The 19046-nt window shown below is 46.1% G+C and overlaps 1 long non-coding RNA gene across 3 annotated transcripts; it reads right to left on the minus strand.

Moving 5' to 3' along the window:
• Positions 1-506: 506 nt before the first annotated feature.
• On the minus strand, positions 507-18305 carry LOC147352481 (uncharacterized). Of its 3 annotated transcripts, none has more exons than XR_015146934.1 (5): positions 15929-18305; positions 14506-14611; positions 14325-14424; positions 11422-11679; positions 507-3318 (listed from the first exon to the last, which is right to left on the minus strand). It is a non-coding gene; the product is annotated as an uncharacterized LOC147352481 (long non-coding RNA). The 3 variants fall into 3 exon arrangements; XR_015146933.1 differs by lacking the exon at positions 507-3318 and adding an exon at positions 8774-9508; XR_015146935.1 differs by lacking the exons at positions 507-3318; positions 14325-14424; positions 14506-14611; positions 15929-18305 and adding exons at positions 9244-9508; positions 12335-13837.
• Positions 18306-19046: the final 741 nt, after the last annotated feature.

Here is a 19046-nt window from a genome sequence, read left to right on the forward strand (position 1 = left end):
TTTTGTGTAGCCATTTAATATTGAAGTAAAAAAAGCAACATTTTTGGCATATTATGCTTTATTATTAATATTTCAAGAAAGGTAAAAACGCAACTGAAATGCAGAAAAGGATTTGTGTAGTGTATGGGGAAGGTGCTCTGACTGATTGAATGTGTCAAGAGTGGTTTGCAAAGTTTCGTGCTGGAGATTTCTCTCTGGACGATGCTCCAGTGTCAAGTAGACCAGTTGAAGTTTATATCGATCAAATCAGAACATTAATTGAGAAAAATCAACATTACACCACATGAGAGATAGCAGACATACTCAAAATATCTATATGACACATTGAAAATCATTTGCACCAGTTTGGTTATGTCAATGGGCAGGAAAAAAAAAAAAAACCTTCTTGGCCATATTTTCACATGTGATTCTCTACTTAAAAGTAATGAAAATATTCCACTTTTAAAACAAATTGTGAAAAAAATAAAATAAATAAATAAATAAATAAAACAAATTGTGACAGGTGATGAAAAGTGGAAACTGTAAAATCATGTGGAATGGAAAGGATCGTGGGCCAAGTGAAATGAACCACCACACACATACCAAAGGCTGGTCTGCATCCAGAGAAGGTGGTAATGTGTATATGGTGGGGTTGGAAGGGAACCCTCTATTATGAGCTCCTTCCTGAAAACCAGGTAATTCATTCCAGCAAGTACTGCTTCCACTTAGCCCAGCTGAAAGCAGTACTTGAGAAAAAGCGTCCAGAATGAGTCCACAGAAAACACACAGTCTTGCATTAGGATGACGCAAGATCACATGTTTCTTTGATGACCAGGTGAAAGCTTTTATAGCTTGGCTGTGAAGTTCTGATTCATCTGCCATTTTCACTAGACACTGTAACTTCAGATTTCCATTTATTTCAGTCTTTAAAAAATTATCTTAATGGAGAAAAAATCTGATTCCCTGGAAGACTGTAAAAGGCATCTGTAACAGTTCTTTGCTCCAAAAGATAAAAACTTTGGGGAAGATGGAATTATGAAGTTGCCTGAAACATGGCAGAAGGTAGTGGAACAAAATGGTGACTATGTTGTTCAATAAAGTCCTTGGGGAAAATGAAAACTGTTGTCTGTCATTTTTACTTAAAAACAGAAAGACCTTTTGGGCAACCCAACACTTGTAGCCACAGGATGCAGCACATTCAGTCACACTGGTCACACTTCCTCCTTAGGGAAGCCACGTGAGCAAACATTTAGTACCAGACATGAAAATGATCAGCGTTGTATCAGGGGATAAATCAGACACACAGATGCTTCTGCCTTCAGTCTTTGTGTGACTTGCCTGGGACCAGCCTTACTTCCCAATTTCCTATAAACAAACTTATACGCATTTATTTAAAAAGCAAATGCTATGTCGTGACCATAATGAAAACCATTACCACATCCATATATAAAAACTGCTGATGGGGCTTCCCTGGGGATCCAGTGTTAAGAATCCTCCTTGCAATGCAGGGGACACAGGTTCAATTCCTGGTCAGGAAACTAAGATTCCACATGCTGTGGAGCAAGTAAGCTCAAGGGCCACAACTACTGAGCCCTCCTCGTGCCACAACTAGACTCCTATATGTGACAACAAAGATCTCATGTGCCAGAACTAAGACCCCAGGCAGTCAAATAAATAAATAAATATTTTTTTAAAATGAAGGGCTTCCGTGGTAACTCAGCTTGTAAAGAATCCACATGCAATGCAAGAGACCCCAATTCGATCCCCTGGAGAAGGGATAGGCTACCCACTCCAGTATTCTTGGGCTTCCCTGGTGGCTCAGCTGATAAAGAATCCGCCTGCAATGAGGGAGACCTGGGTTTGATCTTTGGGTCAGGATCCCTGGTTCAATCCCCTTGGAGAAGGGAATGGCTACCTACTCCAGTATTCTGGCTACCCACTCCAAAATTCCAGGGACTGTATAGTCCATGGGGTCACAAAGAGTTGGACACAACTGAACGACTTTCACTCAAGGGCCACAACTACTGAGCCCTCACTTCACAACTAGACTTCTATATGCCACGACAGACATCCCACGTGCCAGAACCAAGACCCCAGGTGGCCAAATAAATATTTTTTAAAACAAAGATTAAAAATTACTTGTGGCTGAAATGGATGATAGTGGTCATGCAAATTGGGGTGGGGGGGTGCGGATACACCATACTTGAACCATCAGTTCAGTTCAGTTCAGTCTCTAAGTTGTGTCCGACTCTTTGCGACCCCATGAATCGCAGCATGCCAGGCCTCCCTGTCCATCACCAACTGCCGGAGTTCACTCAGACTCACATCCATCGAGTTGGCGATGCCATCCAGCCATCTCATCCTCTGTCGTCTCCTTCTCCTCCTGCCCCCAATCCCTCCCAGCATCAGAGTCTTTTCCAATGAGTCAGTTCTTTGCATCAGGTGGCCAAAGTATTGGAGTTTCAGCTTCAGCATCAGTCCTTCCAATGAACACTCAGGACTGATCTCCTTCAGAATGGACTGGTTGGATCTCCTTGCAGTCCAAGGGACTCTTAAGAGTCTTCTTCAACACCACAGTTCAAAAGCATCAATTCTTCGGCGCTCAGCTTTCTTCACAGCCCACCTCTCACATCCATACATGACCACAGGAAAAACCATAGCCTTGACTAGACGGACCTTTGTTGGCAAAGTAATATCTCTGCTTTTCAATATGCCCTTGAACCATAGCAGTTAACAAATACCCCAAACATCACAAAATTCAGGAAAATAATACTTTTCTTCACAAATATCCTAGATATTTAATACTTTCCAGCTTTTTGGTTGCTCTTTGCTTCTTCATGTGATGAAGATTTGACATGTTCTCTACAGAGAAAGTAGAAAGACCATTCTCTTTCCAATGTTCTTCTCTTCTCCACTGCTCACGTACTTTGGGACCCAGGCATGGGACCCATTCCTTCACGACACACCTCATCGAGTTTCCAATTGATCCATAACTATCTAGATCAGATTTACCTCTACTCCTAAGAGCTGGTTCACACTCAGTGAAGCCAATCTACTGACACCAGGTTGTGGTGAAGGAAAGTGCAGCATTTATTGCATGCAGCAAGCAAGGGGTCCAGACAGTTAGTGCCTAAAGCACAGAAACTCCCAATGGCTTTCAGAGAAAGGTTTTTAAACACAGGGTGAGGGAGAGGGTTGCTGGGTATGTGATCAGCTCATGGATATCTTCTGATTGGTGGGTGATGAGGAATCAGGAATCAATATCATCAAGCCTCCAGGTTCTATGTCCTTGTGGGCAGCACACAGTTAACTTCTTCTACCTGGTGGGGTTTTCTTTTTCTGCAAAACAGCACAAAGGATTTGGCTCAAAATATTATCAATAACTCTTGAGGAGAAGTAAATGTCCTTGATTATGTTTAATGGTTTTCACTTTGTCTTGCTTGACTGTTTTCCTTTGTTTCTGCATTTTCTCACTTCTCTAATTAAATTTTTTCCTTGGAATTTGGGGATGGCCTATGAAGTTAAAGGATTATTACAAACATGGAGGGTAGGGCTGTCCCAGGAATCCCCCATAGGGTCCTGCTTGGTTACAAATGTCACACGGGCTAAGCCAAAAGTCATGACCTCTGGATACCACATCAAGGGTCAACAAAGCTGTGGGTTCTATAGAATGGTAGCTGAGAGTGATGCTAATGCCTTAAATTCTTATTGCATTTCTTGGTTAGGCAGAGAGTTTGCTCAAAAGTGGGGACTAGTTAAAGAGAAAACCACAGGCATCACTTTTGATGCCCCAAAATGGCATCACTTTTGCTGAAGCCCATGACACCAAACCTAGGTGTAACACCTGACCTAACTGTAGCTTCCACCTTCTCCAGGAAAGTAGTCTTAATTAGCCAGTTTGGAATTTTCTAGTCAGCACCTGGGAGGTAATGAATCTCCTGGGCCCTCTCCATCCCAGGGAGGAAGAAGCAATCTGCCTGACCTCTTTTCCTAAACAGTGGTGAAATATATATCAGGTAAAATTGACCATATTAAGTATACAAAATTTCAGTGGTGTTAAACTCACTCTCATAATTGTCCAACCATCACTACCACCGAACTCCAGAACTTTTTCACTTTGTAAAACTGCTCCTGACCTTTTTAGGTGTTGTAGATTCAAGGGACTAGATCTGATAGACAAAGTGCCTGAAGAGCTATGGATGGAGCTTTGTGATATTGTACAGGAGGCAGGGATCAAGACCATCCCCAAGAAAAAGAAATGCAAAAAGGCAAAATGGTTGTCTGAGGAGGCCTTACAAATAGCTGTGAAAAGAAGTCAAATGAAAGGCAAAGGAGAAAAGGAAAGGTATACCTGTTTGAACTCAATGATCAGTGCAAAGAAATAGAGGAAAACAATAGAATGGGAAAGACTAGAGATCTCATCAAGCAAATTAGAGATACCAAGGGAACATTTCATGCAAAGGGAGGGAAGTAGCTCAGTTGTGTTTGACTCTTAGCAACCCCATTGGCTGTAGCCTACCAGGCTCCTCTGTCCATGGAACTTTCCAGGGAAAAGTACTGGAGTGGGTTGCCATTTCCTCCTCCAGGGGATCTTCCTGACCCAGGGATCGAACCTGAGTCTCTCACATTGCAGGCAGACGCTTAACCATCTGAGCCACCAGGGAAGCCCATGCAAAGATGGGCACAATAAAGGACAGAAATGGTATGGACCTAACAGAAACAGAACATATTAAGAAGAGGTGGCAAGAATACACAGGAGAACTAAATGTTTGACTGAAACAGAGACCCAGGATCAGGTTTTGTAGAGAAGAGGGGTGGGGAGTAAACACAGCAACTACAGACTTAGCTGAAGTCATGTGGGTCCCTGCCACATGCTAGAGACAGGGAGCCCAAGAACGTAAAATTAGGAGCCCGAGAAAATAAAGTCTGTCACCGTTTCCATTGTTTCCCCACCTATTTGCCATGAAGTGATGGGACCAGATGCCATGATCTTTGTTTTTTGAATGTTGAGTTTTAAGCCAGCTTTTTCACTCTCCTCTTTCACTCTCATCAAGAGGCTCTTTAGTTTCTCTTCACTTTCTGCCATTAGAGTGGTATCATCAAGTTCTAAGGTTATTGATATTTTTCCCAGCAATCTTGATTTCAGCTTGTGCTTCACCCAGCCCTGAATTTCTCATAATGTACTTTGCATAGAAATTAAATAAGCAGGGTGGCAATATACAGCCTTGTCTTACTCCTTTCCCAATTTTAGTGCTTTTGAACTGTGGTGTTGGAAAAGACTCTTGAGAGTCCCTTGGACAGCAAAGAGGTCAAACCAGTCAATCCTAAAGGAAATCAATCCTGAATATTCACAGAAGGACTGATGCTGAAGCTGAAGCTCCAATACTTTGGCCACCTGATGTGAAAAGCTGACTCATTAGAAAAGACCCTGATGCTGGGAAAGATGGAAGGCAGGAGAAGAAGGGGATGACAGAGGACAAGATTGCTGGATGGCATCACCGATTCAATGGACATGAGTTTGAGCCAGCTCCAAGAGATGGTGAAGGACAGGGAAGCCTAGTGTACTGTAGTCCATGGGGTCGAAAAGAGGTGGACGTGCCTGAGTGACTGAATAACGGCAACAACAGTGTACAGCCTTGTCTTACTCCTTTCCCAGTTTTAGCCACTCAGTTGTTTCATGTCCAGTTCTAACTGCTGCTTCTTGACTCTCGTACAGGTTTCTCAGGAGACAGGTAAGGTGGGCTGGTCCTTCCATCTCTTTAAGAATTTTTCACTTTGTGGTGATCCACGTAGCTAAAGGTCATAGTGTTGTCAGTGAAGCAGAAGATATTATTCTGGAATTTCTTTACTTTGTCTATGATCAACAACTGTTGGAAATTTGATCTCTGGTTCCTCTGCATTTTCTAAACCTGACTGTACATCTGGAAGTTGTCAGTTCACACACTGCTGAAGCCTAGCTTGAAGGATTTTGCTCATAACCTTGCTAGCATGTGAAATGAGTACAACTGAGTCACAGGGAATCCAACCCAAAAAGAAGAGCCCGCAGCCCTCTGCTCCCACCCTGTAGGATGGGAGGGGCAACAGCCAAGTCTGAAGGCAAATGCATTTTCAGATGAATGGAGACAGCAGGGAGGCATCTTAAGACCCAGGGCCTGGTACAGTTGACCTCAGCAGCCTGGCATCCCCATGCCATCATCACAACCAGTTCCCAGGCCCTGGCTCTGGTCTTAAGCAGGCAAGAGGTGGCCCTCAGAGCTGCATTATTCAAATTCTAGACATTTGTCTGAGGGTCTCTGTTCTCTGCCCTGTAGAGCACAGCATCTGTTCTAAATGTATCGGCCACCTCACACTCTACGAAAACTGACAAGTGTTGATGAGGACGTGGAGAAAGGAGGCCTTTTGCACTTTGGTGGGAATATTAAATGCTGAGGCATGATGGAAAATGCCTGATCCTAAGGGCCTGGCGTTAAACTTCTGATTGCCAAAGTATCCATTTCAAACACCCATCTTGCATAAATACATCACAGCTTCTAGGGAAGCTCTTAGACCAGCCCTCTCTGCGCCCTCTGCCATGAAGTTCTCCTTTCTAGAAAGCCTTAGGGAATCTAGATAACTACATTTCTCTTCCTGCCTCCTGGTTCCTGCCTACCACAGCACCCTTGGACTCTAATAAAGGCAGAACTCCACGTCTGTGCTCCCTCTCTCTCCTCCCCACTGGCCATTGTCCTGTTAGGCCACAGGACATGAGACGAATAATCCTTATTGTTTCAAAGCCCCCGGATGGTTGCTGCTCAGATGCATTCTATAATAGTAATAAGAACCACAAGGGCCCATCCAACATTTGCACCAGCTGAGGAAATATTGGCACAAGGGGTTAGCGAGGTGAGGGTCTCCCACGGGTAGTAATGGCTAAATTGTTATTAGTCTTCCTTGAATGTTTTCCATTGTTTCTGCATTTTTTTCACATCTCTGATTAAATTTATTCCTTGGAACTTTGGGAAGACCTAGTACTTTGGCCACCTCATGCAAAGAGTTGACTCATTGGAAAAGACTCTGATGCTGGGAGGGATTGGGGGCAGGAGGAGAAGGGGACGACAGAGGATGAGATGGCTGGATGGCATCACCGACTCGATGGACGTGAGTTTGAGTGAACTCCAGGGGTTGGTGATGGACAGGGAGGCCTGGCGTGCTGTGATTCATGGGGTCGCAAAGAGTGGGACACGACTGCGCGACTGAACTGAACTGAACTGAGAAGGCTATGAGCTTCCTTGGTGGCTCAGATGGTAAAGAATTTGCCTTCAATCCTTGGATTGGGAAGATCCCCTACAAAAGGAAATGGAAACCCACTCCAGTATTCTTGCCTAGAGAATCCATGGTCAGAGGAGCCTGGCAGGCTACGGTCCATGGGGTCACATAGAGTCAAACATGACTGAGCAACTAACTCTTCACTTTGCTTAGGAGGCTAAAGGTTTACTACAGTCATGGAGATGGGGGTATGGATGTCCCAGGAAGCCCCTATATAGTCCTGCTCTGTTACAAATGTCACAGGGATTAAGCAAAAACACTATCATATTACCATGAGTCCATGCTCACTCTGCTCACCACATGACAGCCCAATAAATCTGAGAAACGAGGCACTGAGGCAAGGAATATTACTATTCAGAAAGCCAGCTGACCAAGAAGATGGCAGACTAATGTCTCAAAATGACCATCTTGTTGGGTCTGGATGCCAGGTTCTTTTATAGAACCAAAGAGAGAAGCAGGGAGGAACCAAAGTCAAAAGGCAGAATAAAGTGGGAGAGGCAATGAGGAAGTAAAGTAAAAGGGGCCATAAGTCTTGCAAAATTTCTCTGGGAAGGGCCAACCTTTGGAAGGAGTGTGTTAATCTCTTCTTTTCTTTGTAGCAATTCACAGATGGGCAGGGTCAGATTATCTCTCCATAAGCTGAACAAAGTCACTTTAGTTTAACAATCAGGCAGAGGGGCAGTGTCCTTTGAGGCAGACCATTATGTATGCTTATAAAAACAACAGCAATGAAAAGCAGGTCAAAGAAACAGTTCCAACATGGAGTCAGAATTGGTTCTTCTCTGCAACAATTCTCCACTGTCAAAGTTCATTCCACAATCTTGTGGAAAAAGGGAGTAATGAGCGTTCTGCTTAATCAGATGGATCTTTCTGGGAGTGTCTGCCATTAATGCCTCTGTTCCAAATGTTGATATTTGTCTTCTTTTTGTTCCTCTTTGGAAAGTGCCTACCTGACACCTGTAGACTTAGAAATACTGAACTTCAAACCCAAGAGGCAGCATTTCAAGTTAAGGAGTTTGGCACTTTTCTATATGTGGGAAGATTTAAGAGTCAGAGCTCATTAAAATTTTGTCCTTGGTATGTGCCTCAGCTCTTTGTGGGCCTGTAATCCTGTATTCTCAGAATTTCCTCAAGGTTCACCATAGGGAGTGGCTGCAATCTGATGCCTGCTAGATGGCAGGTATTCCCCTTTCTTGGGGCTCACTGTCTCATGTTGAAGGGCTGCAATCGCTGATTCCGCTTCTCAGGTCTTCTTCTCTTGGTCAGGAAGTTGACCAATATTTGGGACACATTTCACGATCACCTTTGTCCCATGGCACTGGAAGGCTCATCCCAGATCTGGCAAAAATTTTTCATAGGCACTCAGGTGCTAAATTTTTGAACAGGCCTCATCAATAATTAAAGACTCTCTGGATTCTGCCTAATTTAATCCAAGAGTCATTTTTCCTTGTTGCTTCTCCCCATATCTAGAATCACACTATTGCAATTATTTTATGTTATAAATGAGATTTTATCAAAATGTTTAGCCATAGAAGTTCTGTGGGAAGCCCGATTACACACTGGTTACTGTAATCTTATAAATTCGACAGGATATAAGCAACGCTGCTAGTAACATTGATAACGACATAGAGCGTCAGGGAAAGAAAAAGCACGATTTGAAAACAAAGAATAAATTTAAGCAACGATTATTATAACTAACTATAATCCAGTTGCAATAATCAAGCAACCAAAGGAGCCACACAGATTTTATGAGCTATCTGCAGTTTCATTGTACCAGCCATTCACACTTTATGCACGGCTTAACGTTTGAGACAAGCATATATATTAGTGGCAGGATCAACCAGGTAGAGAGAATAAAACAAATCTATCCGTAACTATCTAGATTAGATTAGCCTCCACTTACTAATAACTCATCCGTGTGCAATAAAGCCAACCTACTGACAGCAGTGGGCAGTGAAGGAAAGTACAGGATTTATTGCAGGCACCAAGCAAGGAGTCCAGACAGCTAGTGCTTAAAAAACCCAAATGAAACCCTGATGGCTTTCAGGGAAAGGTTTTTAAAGACAGTGAAGGAGAGGGTTGCAGCGTGTGTGATCAGCTCATGGATATCTTCTGATTGGTTGGTGGTGAGGTAACTGGGAGTCAACATCACCAAGGTTCCAGGTTCTATGTCCTTGTGGGGAGCATACAGTTAACTCCTTCCACCTAGAGGGGATTTCTGTACCTGCAAACAGCACAAAGGATTTGGCTCAGAATATTTTCTATAGTCCTTGAGGAAGAACTAAAGGTCCTTGAGTATTGAATGGATAAACTAGTATTATTTTGTCTTGCTTGACTGTTTTCCTTTGTTTCTGCATTTTCTCACTTTGCTGATTAAATTTTTTCCTTGGAACTGGGGAAAGCCTAGGAGGCTAAAGGTTTATTACAAACACGGGGCGTAAGGATGTCTTAGGAAGCCCCCAAGGGTCCTGCTCAGTTACAAACATCACAGGGATTTAGGTTAAAAGTCATGACCTCTAGATACCACACATGGTGTCAACAAAGCTACAGTGACTATAGATTGGTAGCTGACAGTGATGATAAGACAGCAAATTCTTTTTTTTTTTAATTAATGTATTTATTTTAATTGGAGGCTAATTACTTTACCATATTGTAGTGGGTTTTGCAATACATTGACATAATCAGCCATGGGTATACATGTGTTCCCCATCCTGAACACCCCCTCCCACCTCCCTCCCCATCCCATCCCTCAGGGTCATCCCAGTACACTGGCCCTGAGCACCCTGTCTCATGCATTGAACCTGGACTGGTGATCTATTTCACATATGGTAATATACGTTTCAATGCTATCATCTCAAATCATCCCACCCTCGCCTTCTCAAACAGAGTCCAAAAGTCTGTTCTTTAAATCTGTGTCTCTTTTGCTGTCTCACATATAGGGTCATCGTTACCATCTTTCTAAATTCCATAATAATATACTGTATTGGTGTTTTTCTTTCTGACTTACTTCGCTCTGTATGATAGGCTCCAGTTTCATCTACCTCATTCTTTTTAATATCTGTATAATATTACATTATGTATATGTACCACAGCTTTCCTATCCATTCGTCTGCGGATGGACATCTAGGTTGCTTCCACGTTCTAGCTATTGTAGACAGTGCTGTGATGAACTTTGGGGTACAGGTGTCTCTTTCAATTCTGAAGACCTCAAATTCTGATTGATCTCTTGGTTAGGCTGAAAGTTTGCTCAATAAGTGGGGAATAGTTAAAGAGAAAACCACAGGCTCAAAATGGCATCACTTTCACTGAAGCCCATGATACCAAACCTAGGTGTGACACCTGACCTAGCTGGTAGCTTCCACCTTCCCCGGGAATGAAGACTTAGTCAGCCAGTCTGGAAATTTCTGGTGAGCACCCTGGAGGTAATCTGTCTCCTAGGGCCTTTCCATCCTCAGGAGGAAGAGCAATCTGCCTGATCTCTTTTCCTAAACAGTGCTGAAATGCAAATCACTGAAAACTGACCATACTAAGAGTAAATACATTTCAACCGTGTTAAATTCACTCCCATCACCACTGTCCAGCTCCAGAAAATTTTCATCTTGCAAAATTACAATTGACCTTTTAGATGTTGGTGAAACATTCAAAAATGGTAAAACACAGAGATGATCAAATAGACCTGAGTGTCCCCAGCAGGCTACTTTGTGCTCTTTGATCTGTCGCTTCACTGAACTCACACAGTGAGCTGTGGGGCCTCAGACTGCTCATTCCACAGGTGAGAAAACCAAGGCTTCGAAAGGTGAAGTCACGTGTCTAAGATCCCCCAGCCGATGAGAACGGCAGAGCTGGGAATCTGAGCAGGATTCAGTTTGATTCCCAAGCCCAGTTTTTTTTAAGTATCCCACGGCCTCCTAAGCAGGGTGGGGACAGAGAGTGACAGAGACAAGCGCCTTACTAGTCCAGCAGACTGAGCAGATATCCCAAAGAGAGACGGGACACAAGAAGGGCAGGACAAGGGAGCCAGAGGTGTCCCCAGAGCCCCTGGGTAGAAGACTGGCTGGCGAATTTGGGTCCATGCAGCAGGGCCCAGACACAGAGGACAGGGCCCCACACCCAGCCCCGGGTAGGGGACAGCCTGACCTGGAAGCTGATGGAGGACAGCTGTGCAGATTCCGTGACTCAGATGGTGGTGACTTGACCAAAGGGCACGCAGCGTTCATATTACATGAAGCTCTTCTCGTTGACCATCACTTGCTGAGATGAGAGCACACGCCAGTAGTGGGCCCTGGCCAGGTGGGAGCACACCCGAGCCTCTGGGACCCCTGCCTCTAGAAGTTTTGACCTGTGTCTGCAGTTTTCACATCAATCCTCTGTAGGTCTGGGCATCAGTCTTCAGAGCTGTATCAGTTACAAGAACATGCTTGGGACCCGAAATGCATCCAAACACAACCTCTACACTTAGTCATGTAGCAGGATGAGGGGGACATCCACGTTCACACAGAGAAGCAGGGACATGGATGTACTCACTCCCCCTCCCATCCCCCCAAGCCCAGAGATACTGCTCTACTTCCAAAAGCAATGTGCAATGCCCTGCAAAACAAAGCCATTAATAACATCTGGATAAAGGCCAGTACTTTGGCCACCTCATACAAAGGGTTGGCTCATTGGAAAAGACTCTGATGCTGGGAGGGATTGGGGGCAGGAGGAGAAGGGGACGACAGAGGATGAGATGGCTGGATGGCATCACCGACTCGATGGACGTGAGTTTGAGTGAACTCCGGGAGTTGGTGATAGGCAGGGAGGCCTGGCGTGCTGTGATTCATGGGGTTGCAAAGAGTTGGACACTACTGAGCGACTGAGCGACTGAATTGAACTGAACTGAAAGGCAGCAACAGTGTAACAGAAACTCAGATGTTACCAGGGACCTAGAGCAGAAGAAAAGCCAGAGCAGAAGATTGAAATCAACTCGGATTTAAGGACCCAGCAGGCCAAAAAAGTACCATGGTAACTTATCTAGTGCTTATTTCCAGAGTAAAAGAAGCAAGAGGTGCACCTGGAGTTACAGGTGAAGGTGTGGAAGGAGACTGCAGCCTTAGCCTTACAAGGAAATGGTCCTCTTCTCTGTACAAAGGTGTTGCTCACGTGACTGTTTAAACACTGTCCACAGCACCAGATGGGGCCAGGGGACAGCCAGCTGAAGGGAAGTGAGTTCCTGCTCCCCTTGAACTCTGAGCTCTGTATCCGGAAGCAGAGCTCAAATTGGCTCCCCCTCTGGGAAGGCGTCTGCATCTTCTACTCCTCAGGCTCCAGCTTCTTTTCTGCTTCCTGTTGCAGACCACGTACCCTGTGTTTTCAAGCCGAGGGCTGAAGTGGAAGGCAATGTCACTGTCACTGCACCTGTTCTGAAAGTTCCCAGGAAACCTTTGTGGAGGAAGTCAGACAGGGCTTGGTGTCCTGGCTTACTGCCAAGGGCGGAACAGGAGGTGCTCGCACTTTGACTGACACCCATCCGGGAATCTGCATACCACCTGTGTGGCTGGCTGGTACCCGTCTCTAGTTTGTTGCCATCACTTTTGTTCACCTAATTTGCACTTAGTGTGCTTTTGTGCAATTACCACATTTTGCCCTTAGAGTATCATTTTCTAAAAATAAGGAGAAAATGGGTAAAGAAATTTGTGTCCAAGATGGAAGCGGAGAAATGTGCCTAGAAGTGAGAGGCTTTGGGGTCAAGTAGTGGCTCCTTAGAGGCCAGCCTGTGTCTGCTCAGTTGGGAAATAAGAGGACAATTGGAAAGGACAGGTGACATTGATGGCACATGAACAGATCTGGTGTCTAAAAGAGAGACAGAATAAACAGTAGCTCTCCAAGTGTAGGGACCTCAGTGTGCATGTCTTTCCCTCAGTGGAGGTTGGTGTGTGTCTAGGAAGCCCTCTTCTTCCCCACGCCCAGGAAGCCCTCAGTCAGCCCACTTGCCCAGCCTCTTGGGATGCTGAGGCAGGAGAGGCTCCTACCGCAGCGTCGGGCCCAGCACACGGTGAGAAACCACTTGCCCTGGGGCCGTCCCCTCTTTGCCTGTCTCCTCCCACAGGGCAATGTGGGCACCTCCTTTCTCCAGGTCCGAGGAATTAAGGCACCTCCCTTCTTGGCCACTTTCCATCCAGGGGCCTTGAACAAGTGACCTCCACCTCTATGAGGCTCAATTTTACATGTATGACATGGAGTGATAAGGGTTTAAACCAGCTGGCCCCAACCTGTGTGGCAAAGGGACCGGTTTTGTGGAAGATTATTTTTCCAAGGACAAGGGGATGCGAGTGATGGAGAGTGGCTGTAAATACAGATGAATCTTCACTAACTTGCCTGCCATTCACTGCCTGCCGTGGGGCCCAGTTCCTAAGAAGCCCTGGACCAACACTAGCATGTGACCTGGAGGTGGGGGACCCCTGGTTTAAACAAGGCATCCTGTGATGGAGCCTCCACACAGGAAGCCAAAAGGCACAGAAGGAAGCCCTCTGCACCCCCCAGTGCAGGGGCACCCAGCTCCCCCCAACTCCTGAGATGGCCCCTTCTCACACTCCCTTGACCTGCCCTGCCTTGCTCTTTTGCCCCTCAGAGAGCAGACACCTCCTCAGGAGGCCTTCCCTGCTGCGCCCAGTCTCCTAACAACTCTAAACACTTTCAGAGCTCGTGCAGTGGGCCAGACATCATTCAAGATCTCTCAATCTTCATTCAAGCTCGCTTAGTCTTTCCCCCAGATCTGGGGATTAACACACTCCAGGATTAACCCCATTATATAGATGCAGAAACTGAGGCCCAGAGGTAAAGCAACTTGCTTGAGGTCATCCAACTAGTAAATGGTTCAGCACAGAGAGGCCATCTTTAAAGTATGTCCCTTGCTGCCATGCTGGCTTGTTACCCAGCCCAGAAGCCCTGCTCCCTTCATGCAGAACAACCATCATTTTTCTAGTTATTACTTAGAACAGTAGAGGCACCCACAGTGAGCTCAGTGAACATTTGTCAGATGCAGGAATCCTGGGGATGCTTACCCACTGCAGTCCTAAGCAGCACCCAAGAGATGGTCGTGGAGAAGAAGTTGTGTCTGCCCTTCCGTGTTCTTTTTAGGTTGCTGCTCCCCTCCTCTGTCACCTGCAGGAGTTGTTTTCTTAGAACCCCAGAGCTGCTTCCTGTCCACTGAGACACACCCCACCCCCCAGCCCTGGAACTCACTGGGTTTCTGTAAGGAGACTGGGTGTCCACGAAGGCCATCTCTCCACCACCTCTGTGGCCACTGTCGCTTTACACACTGGCCAGGAAGACCACTGCACCTGGAGAACTTAAAAATGTGTAGAAACCAAAGCAACTGGACTGTTACTCAATGGGGGAGGATCTGGGAAATGATGTAGGTTTAGAAAAAGGGAGAAAGGTAGAGAGGAGAGGAGAGGGTGGAAGTGGTGCTCCTCACCTAGGGCCCTTTCCCCTCTGCTCGCCTCCTGTGATCTGCACTGAGATCCAATAGTACATAGAGGTTCACGTCGGCTCAGAGATCCTGACCACACTCATACTGCAGCAAGCTTCTAGACGTCACTGTTCCTGAGAACGTGGCTGTCTCTTGCGGGTCCAAACAGAAACAGAACTGCTTGTTGGGGCCCAGGCAGCTGGGTGCTACTGGTGCACGGGGTGGAGGTTGTGCAGGGAAGGCCTGGTTATACCCATTTTCCAGATAGGGAAACTGAGGCTCAGAGTGTTTAAAGGTCATTCCAAAAGTCACACAGCTCATTAGTGATAGCCTGAGCCATATAAGGCTTCTTGGGGCCTCAAAAAGGGGTATGTTCCCTCTAAAATTCTATTCCTCACATAAAAACCTAGTCATGGAGGGATTTCCCTGGTGGTTTAGTGGTGAGGACTCTGCTTCCACTGCAGGGGGGATGGGTTTAATACTTGGTCAGGGAACTAAGAACATGCATATAGCATGGTCCAGTCAAAAAAAAAAAAGAGAAACAAAACAATATATGATCAGATGGAAAGAAATGTTTTATGAATATCAATAGAAAACCTTATCATGAAGGTTACCTTATCATTGTGTTTAATGATGCCCCAGGAACTTCTGATCCCTCCTCTCTAAGAATTTCTCTCTCCCTTCTTTTCTCTTTTCTCCCTTCCTTCTGGGCTGTAGCTGGGGAGCAGAGAAGATTTAGACATACTAGAACTTTCTGACGGAGAAGGCAATGGCACCCCACTCCAGTACTCTTGCCTGGAAAATCCCAAGGACAGAGGAGCCTTGTAGGCTGCAGTCCATGCGGTCGCTAAGAGTCGGACACAACTGAGCAACTTCACTTTGACTTTTCACTTCCATGCCTGGGAGAAGGAAACGGCAACCCACTCCAGTATTCTTGCCTGGAGAATCCAGGGACGGCGGAACCTGGAGGGCTGCTGTCTGTGGGGTTGCACAGAGTCAGACACGACTGAAGCAACTTAGCAGCAACAGCAGCAGAACTTTCTGAATGACATGGAGGTGGGTCACTATGTTAAATAAATGTCTTTAATTGGCTCCAGCACCTTGTTAAAGGAAAGGATTGACTAAAACAGAGACCAGGATCAGCTGGGTAGCAAAGTGGGGTAGGGAGGAAATGCGTAGCAACAACAGACTTACCTGAAGTCAAGCGGTACCCTGCCGTGTGCTCTACACAGGGCCCTGGGGTCCAGCCTGGATGAGCAGCTGAGGGTCCTACAGGCACCAAGTGGAGAGCAGGTGAGCAGGTGCCCCGGGACCACACACAGGTCTGCACCTCTCTCCCTTCTGGCACTTGCCTGGGTCCTCAGAATTTGCAAAGACTGACTTCTCTGAGACGTTCTCATTGACGGAGCCCACTTGCCTCCTCCATCCACCCTCCATCCCACTAGATTCCTGAATCAACTAGAATATGACTGGATTTAAGGGGCAGATGACACACTTGGAACAGAAAGGAGGAAAAGGAGGAGAGATTCTTTGAAGATATCCTCTTTAACACCGGGGATACAGGAAATTTTTCCTCATTGACTGAAATAGGAAGCAACTGGAACTCATTCACCGCAGGTTGGAGTGTAAAATACAACAGCGTTGGAAACTTGGTGGATTATAATAAAGTTAATCCTCTACCTCTCCTATGTCCTGGCTCTTCTGCTCCTAGATATTCACCAAAGAGAGATAAGAACAGATGTACATGTGCTTAACAGCTTCACTCATCACAGCCCCTCACTGGAAACACCACTGTTTAAAACAGGAGAAGGGGAACAGTGAATGCTCTTTGCAAATCCCTGGGCTATAGCCCACCAGGCTCCTCTGTCTGTGGATTTATCCAGGCAAGAATATTGGTACAGGTTGCCATTCTGTCCTCCAGGGGATCTTCCCAACTCAGAGATCCAACCCATGTCTCCTGGGTCTCCGGCATTGGCAGGCAGATGCTTTACTACTGAGCCACCTGGGAATTGCCTGCTATGGACTAGCCCTCAGCAAGAAAATGGGACTGAAGATAAAGGCAAGGTCTTCAGTGAACCCCAGCGTTGAGCACAAGAGCTGGACACAAGTGAGCACACACTGGGAGCATTCTGATAACATAAAATCCAGAAACGGGTCAGAAAAGCAATGACTTATGAGGGGCACCAAATGGGAGGGACCCGGAGGAGTCATCTGGGTGCTGGGAATGTCCTGGAGCTTGACCTGGATGGTGGTCATACAGCTGTTTACAGCATAAAAACTCATCCAGCAGACTAGGGTCTGTGTGTTTACATGGACCGTACCTCAATGAAGTACTGTTTAAAAAACACCGCAGGCCACGTACAGTGGCACCGTGCGTGAGAATCCACCTCACCGTGCAGAGAACGCGGGTTTGATCCTTGGTCCTGGGAGACTCCACACGCGGTGGAGAAACTAAGTCCATGTGCCACGATTATTGAGCCCAGGTTCTAGAGGCCACCTGCTGTAAATACTGGATCCCACACCCCTACAGCCTGGCTCAGCAACGAGAAACCATACATGGCACTGAAGAAGCTCCCCATTTGCTGCAACTAGAGAAAGCCACTGCAAAGTAACGAAGAATAAGCACAGCCAAAGGAAAATAAAATAAGTGAATTTTTAAAAATTTAGAAACCACCCCAAAACTCTCAGAGCCCAGGGAGAAACAGGGACAGCTAGAGTTCAAGCAGACATGCATTTTGACATCTCCAGGTGATTTGGAAGTGAGTCACAGAGAGTCCAGCCCAAAAAGGAGAGCCCAGGTTCCTCTGCTCCAGCCCTGTAGGGAGGGCCTACTGCCAAACCCAAAGGCCAGTGGGTTTTTGGGTGAATAAAGACCGTAAGGAGGTGTCTCCAAGACCCAGTGGCTGGCACAGCTGACCTCAGCAACCTGGGATCACCATGTGTGCCGTCACTGAGACCCTTTTCCAGGACCTGGCTTGAGGTGAGAGGCAGCCCTCGAGCTCCCTTATTTAAAGTCCAGACACTTGTCTGAGGTTCTCTGTTCTCTGCACTGTAGACCATAGGATCTGTTCTAAATGTGTCGGCCACCTCACCCTCTCAAAAAGCCAAAAACTGACGAGTGTGGATGAGGACAAGGAGAAAGGCCTTTTGTGCTGTTGGTGGGATGCTAAATGGCGAGGCTGTGATGGGAAACATAGTGTATATGCTTGACCCTAAGAGACTGGCATTAAGCTTCTGATTGCTAAAGTGTCCATTTCAAAGATACTCATCTTTCGTAAACATGGTGCCAGCTGTGTGACAGCTTCTAGATAAGCAGCCACGCTTGCCCCACCCATCAAGTTCTCCTTTCTAGGAAACACTGGGCAACCTAGATAACTGTTTGAGTGACCCCACATGTCTCTTCCTGTCCCCTGCATAACCACCCTACCTTTCGACCCCAATAAAAGCGGAACCCCAGCCTGTGCTCTCACCCCCTCCTTCCCACTGGCCATTGTGCTATTGGCCCTCAGGACTTGAGAGTAATAATCCTCTTTTTTTCAAAGCTACCTGATGGTTGTTGCTGAGCTGTGTCTTGAAGTCCTGATAAGAACCACAGGGGCCCATCTGGCCACAGTACTAGCTCCAGCTGGGCTGATGTCTTTGGGGCTCCCATGAGTAGTAAAGACCCACATGAGTGCCCCCGGTGTTTCTGAACAGAGAGCATCACTATGCATAGTCTGAGACTGACCCTACAAAACAGTACGGATGTTCCTTTAACAACTAAACACAGAATTACCATCTGGTCCAGCAATTCCACGCCTGGGTCAGATGGTAAAGAATCTGCCTGTTATGCAGGGCACCTGGATTTGATCCCTGGGTCAGGAAGATCCCCTGCAGAAGATCATGGCAACCCACTCCAGTACTCTTGCCAGGAGAATTCCATGGACAGAAGAGCCTGGCAGGCTACAGGCTATATGGTCGCAAAAAGTCAGACACAATGGAAGCGACTTCCCACTGCCAGCAATTCCATGTCTGGCTATATACCCTAAAGAGCTGAAAGCAGAGGCTTGGAGAGATATGTGTACACCCATGTACCTGGTATTATTTACAACAGCCAAAAGATAGAAGCAACACGGGTGTCCATTGATGGATGACTAGATAAACAAAATGAGGTCTATACATACAATGCAATATTGTTCAGCCCTAAACAGGAAGTGAATTCTACCACGTTACAACATGAATGTTGGGGAATGAAGAAATTTTCCTCTACCCTTCTAGGTTCTTCTGGCTGGTCTAAGATTGAATTGACATGAGACACATTAAAAGGAAAAAA

This window comes from Bos grunniens, chromosome 19 (assembly GCF_055505025.1).
Source record: "Bos grunniens cultivar Pamir isolate PY7600 chromosome 19, Bosgru_T2T1.0, whole genome shotgun sequence".
NCBI lineage: Eukaryota > Metazoa > Chordata > Mammalia > Artiodactyla > Bovidae > Bos > Bos grunniens.